Raw genomic sequence first — 6,000 nt, 5'->3', positions numbered from 1 at the left:
CCGTAGCTCTAGTCGATGCTTACCAATCGTTCAGTAACAGTACTGTCAACATGGCTTCCGTAGCTCTAGTCGATGCTTACCACTCGTTCAGTAACGGTACTGTCAACATGGCTTCCGTAGCTCTAGTCGATGCTTACCAATCGTTCAGTAACAGTACTGTCAACATGGCTTCTGTAACTCTAGTCGATGCTTACCACTCGTTCAGTAACAGTACTGTCAACATGGCTTCTGTAGCTCTAGTCGATGCTTACCACTCGTTCAGTAACGGTACTGTCAACATGGCTTCCGTAGCTCTAGTCAATGCTTACCACTCGTTCAGTAACAGTACTGTCAACATGACTTCTGTAGCTCTAGTCGATGCTTACCACTCGTTCAGTAACAGTACTGTCAACATGGATTCTGTAGCTCTAGTCGATGCTTACCACTCGTTCAGTAACAGTACTGTCAACATGGATTCTGTAGCTCTAGTCGATGCTTACCACTCGTTCAGTAACAGTACTGTCAACATGGATTCTGTAGCTCTAGTCGATGCTTACCACTCGTTCAGTAACGGTACCTCAGGATATAGTCGTTGAGGCTTTAGTTCTAATTCAGCTCCGCTTCTCCTCCCCAGAAACCTTATTAAACGGTATCTAGCTAGAACTGCATACCGTCACTGCAGATCAGATAGGAGAATCGATGGACCCATTAACTCTCTGGTTCTCCTCTACAACCTCTCTCTCTCTAGTGGCACAGCTCTATGTTATCTGTGTAGAATATGATACTCTTTGCTACCTGAGCCACTTTCCTTCAGCAGGTGAAGCAGTATGTTTACCCGTTAGATTTGTAGCTCGTTGTCATCAATACCAGGGTATATCTAAATCTTCATGGATGTTTTTTTCAAGTAAAACTCAACACACACACAAAAAAAACAAGCTTAAGGGATAAAGTGACACTTAAAAAAGGTATTTTAAAATATATTTTCCTAAGAAGCCCTGTGTGTTTTCCCACGGCGGATACAGACCTTTCGTAGTCCAGATTGTTTTAGTGTTGTGTTCTCTCATACTGTGTGAAATGAAACAGTCTTTCCTCATCTATCGTTAAGCAAATGGACATGAAACCCGGATGACTGGGGGTATTATTGACAGAAAACCCGCTGATGTATACCACAATGTGTGTGTCAACTCGTCGCCGTGTCAACACAACTACAGTAAACTAACTGTCACTACTGTGATCCTCTTATCGTTAAACAGATGACATCAATCATTGAATTACAACGGTCTATTGTTCAATTGTTTTCACGACGCTGACAGAACTCAGACTGGGCCCGCTGATTCGGACATGAGAAAAGAGGTCATAAAACAAGACATTGGAGGAGGAGGAAGAGGAGAAGAGCGAGTGAGAGAGAGAGAAAAAACCCTCATAGACTGGGGCTGGAGGTCCAAAGGTTTGTGGGGTCAGAGACGTCACCTGATCCACCATCCTGACCACTGCTCTGTTTGGTCTCACCATACCCTGTAGAGAAACAGGATGTGATCTTTTAAGATCAGGGGCCCGTATGCACAAAATGCCTCAGAGTAGGAGTGCTGATCTAGGATCTGTCCTTGCAACCTTATTCATTATGAACTAAAAAGCCAAACTGAGCCTAGATCAGCACTTGTACTCTGAGACACTTTGGATATGGGCTCTGAGCCAATCAAAGACGAGGAAAGCCCTAATGGGAAGACCACTGAGCTGTCGTCAGAGGTCATTCAAATTCAACTTTATTCATCCACATGTCACATTATGTAACAGACACACAAGACTTACCTGTGTCACCTAAAGGAAGGTTGTTGTATCCCTGTCCTGTTGGAACAAGCTTCCTGTCCTGTTGGAACAAGCTTCCTGAACTGTTGGATTTCACAACCCTACTGACCGGATGTGGATGTCACATATCTTTATCTGGCCAATAGTCTATCATGTTCCACATTCCCTCCCTGTGTGTGTAATCACTGTCATGCCTAGTATTGGACATACCATGCTTTGTCTTCTCCACTGTGTTAACTGATGTGTGGTGAGTGTTTTTGCACAAAATGGCTAAAGAATATCACAAATGTTTTTGAAAATGATATCTGACTAAAATGGGACAAGTTTTGAGTTTCGTACCTATATTTGACAATATGATTAATCACATTTAAAAAAATATATAATCTTAAGTCACTCTGATGCCCCGTAGTTGGGTGTCAGCCATTTGTCACAATTGTCACGAGTGTGGTAATATCTTGTTTATGGGTGTGTCTGTGCCTCTGTGTGTGTAATGTCTCCTTAGAAACATGTACATGCATTACCAGTGTATATTATTAAACAACAATAAAGAGAGAACTAAGTTTACTCCATAAGGGTTAAATCATTCAGGGCCAGGTAAATTCAGGTAAAAACCCTCGTCCCTATAGTTCTAGCACAGTTCATCCAGAATCTGTCTCTGTTGCGGTGTCAGTTTACGGGGATATAATACCAATTCACTACCGGGAACTAGGGCCCAGAGTTTTCCCTGAACCTAACCTGGGAAAAACGTCCAACTCTACGTTATGGCCCTCGATACGTCTCTGTCTGTCTGCTGTCAGGGGACGTCATCAACTCATGGCCCTGGTGCAAATGGTCTTTGATTCGTGAAGGTAGTGAGGGTGCATGGAGGGTGTAGTGAGGGTGTATGGAGGGTGTAGTGAGGGTGTATGGAGGGTGTAGTGAGGGTGTATGGAGGGTCTAGTGAGGGTGTATGTGAGGGTATATGGAGGGTGTAGTGAGGGTGTATGGAGGGTGTAGTGAGGGTGTATGGAGGGTGTAGTGAGGGTGTATGTGAGGGTGTAGTGAGGGTGTATGTGAGGGTGTAGTGAGGGTGTATGGAGGGTGTATGGAGGGTGTATTTCATCTGCATGGCTTTAGATCCTGCTTGACAAACACTGTCTGGGGAGCTGAATCACTTAGCAGTCTGAGGGACAATCTCTCAATACACCTTCAAGGCATCACAGGTGGTTTCGCTATGTTTACTCTTCAGACACATTGCTTTATTGTGTGTGTGTGTGTGTGCGTGTGCGTGCGTGTGCGTGTGTGTGTGTGTGTCCGTCCATCCGCACACCTGGAAATCCTCTTATTCCAGCAGGTCTGTTCTGTTTCTCCTCTTTACAGATTCCGTCTTCTGGGACTCTGTTGCTGCAGGAATACTAAGCTAAGATCTGTGACAGAGGCTTTGAAAATCACAACAGATCCTGCTGTGCTGTGTGCTTGCGCTGTGTGCTTGCCTGTGAGAGAGATTGTGGTGTGTGTTTCTCCCAGTGTTTGTGTTTGTGCACACGTGTGTGGTTTTCTGTGTCCACAAATCAAATCAACTGTGTCCAGATGTCTATGGTAATGGATTCATGGACACACACAGAAAGCCTTTTCCCCATCCACACCAACAGGTTTTAGATGCACTGTCTGATCCCTTTAAACAACCGACTGGACCGTCTCAATTCAAAGTTCTAAAACATCTTTTTGTTTTTTTACAAATGACAGGGACTCGAAACGCACAAAAGGTTTTGAACACATTGGAATATCCGTTGTGTTTCGCTCCAGGCTGGCAGCACAGTCTGCCAGTAACACTATTTATCATGGAGTTGAAGTCGGAAGTTTACATACACCTTAGCCAAATATATTTAAACTCAGTTTTTCACAATTCCTGACATAGTAAAAATCCCCTGTTTTAGGTCAGTTAGGATCGCCACTTTATTTTAAGAATGTGAAATGTCAGAATAATAGTAGAGAATTATTTATTTCAGCTTTTATTTCTTTCATCACATTCCCAGTGGGTCAGAAGTTTACATACACTCAATTAGCATTTGGTAGCATTGCCTTTACATTGTTTAACATTTTGGGTAGCCTTCCACAAGCTCCCCACAATAAGTTGGGTGAATGTTGGCACATTCCTCCTGACAGAGCTGGTGTAACTGAGTCAGGTTTGTAGGCCTCCTTGCTCGCACACTCTTTATCAGTTCTGCCCACACATTTTCTATAGTCTTGAGGTCAGGGCTTTGTGATGGCCACTCCAATACCTTGACTTTATTGTCCTTAAGCCTTCCACAACTTGGGAAGTATGCTTGGGGTCATTGTCCATTTGGAAGACCCATTTGCAACCAAGCTTTAACTTCCTGACTGATGTCTTGAGATGTTGCTTCAATATATCCACATAATTTTCCTCCTCATGATGCCATCTATTTTCCTCATGAAGCCATCTATTTTGTGAAGTGCACCAGTCCCTCTTGCAGCAAAGCACCCCGACAACATGATGCTGCCACCCCCATGCTTCACGGTTGGGATGGTGTTCTTCGGCTTGCAAGCCTCCCCCTTTTTCCTCCAAACATTACGATGATCATTATGGCCAAACAGTTCTATTTTTGTTTCATCAGACCAGAGGACATTTCTCCAGAAAGTACGATCTTTGTCCCCATGTGCAGTTGCAAACCGTCTGGCTTATTTATGGCGGTTTTGGAGCAGTGGCTTCTTGCTTGCTGAGCAGCCTTTCAGGTTATGTCGACATAGGACTTGTTTTACTGTGGATATAGATACTTTTGTATATGTTTCTTCCAGCATCTTCACAAGGTCCTTTGCTGTTGTTCTGGGATTGATTTGCACTTTTCGCACCAAAGTACATTCATCTCTAGGAGACAGAATGCATCTCCTTCCTGAGCGGTATGACAGCTGCGTGGTCCCATAGTGTTTATACTTGCATACTATTGTTTGTACATATGAACGTGGTACCTTCAGGCGTTTGGAAATTGCTCCCAGGGATGAACCAGACTTGTGGAAGTCTACAATTTTGTTTGAGGTCTTGGCTGATTGTCCCATGATGTCAAGCAAAGAGGCACTGAGTTTGAAGGTAGGTCTTGAAATACATCTACAGGTACACCTCCAATTAACTCAAATGTTGTCAATTTGCTTCTAAAGCCATGACATCATTTTCAGGAATTTTCCAAGCTGTTTAAAGGCACAGTCAACTTAGTGTATGTAAACGTCTGACCCACTGGACTTGTGATACAGTGAATTATAAGTAAAACAAATCTGTCTATAAACAATTGTTGCAAAAATTACTTGTGTCATCCACAAAGTAGATGTCCTAACTGACTTGTGTCATGCACAAAGTAGATGTCCTAACTGACTTGTGTCATCCACAAAGTAGATGTCCTAACCGACTTGTGTCATGCACAAAGTAGATGTCCTAACTGACTTGTGTCATCCACAAAGTAGATGTCCTAACCGACTTGCCAAAACTATAGTTTGTTAACAATACATTTGTGGAGTGGTTGAAAAACGAGTTTTAATGACTCCAACCTAAGTGTATGTAAACTTCCGACTTCAACTGTACATCGCATCTATTAATTTATTAATGATGTCGTCACTTGACTCCCTACCACCATATCTGTTGAGTACACGGCCTGCCTCTTAATACAACACGACGAGTCCAGTCATCTTCCTCTTCTCCATTACCACCGTAGCATCGATACAGGGAGCATAACAATCAGACGTGTATCAGACACCTCGACAGCAACGGCCTGTCATAGCGTCCACACAGATCATTGATCTAGATAAACCTTCCTCTTCTCCGTTAGCATCGTAGCATCGATACAGGGAACATAACAATCAGCCGTGTATCAGACACCTCGACAGCAACGGCCTGTCATAGCGTCCACACAGATCATTGATCTAGATAAACAGCAGGCGAAGACAGGAAACAGTGAAGACCAGAGAGACTCCTCTGCACCATTTCTGTCCCTCCATCTCTTTTTGCTCTCCTCCACCTCACTCCCTGGGGGTGTGATGAACATATATAGTACCAGGCAAAGGGTTTTTCATTATTTTTACTATTTTCTACATTGTAGAATAACAGTGAATACATTAAAACTATGGAATAACACATGGAATCATGTAGTAACCAAAAAAGTGTTAAACAAATCAAAATATATTTGATTTGAGATTCTTCAAAGTAGCCACCTTTTGCCTTGATGGCAG

Source organism: Oncorhynchus mykiss, chromosome 19 (genome assembly GCF_013265735.2).
Source record: "Oncorhynchus mykiss isolate Arlee chromosome 19, USDA_OmykA_1.1, whole genome shotgun sequence".
NCBI classification, from domain to species: Eukaryota; Metazoa; Chordata; class Actinopteri; order Salmoniformes; family Salmonidae; genus Oncorhynchus; species Oncorhynchus mykiss.
The sequence above is the reverse complement of the archived record's forward strand: the minus strand, read 5'-3'. Positions refer to the sequence as shown.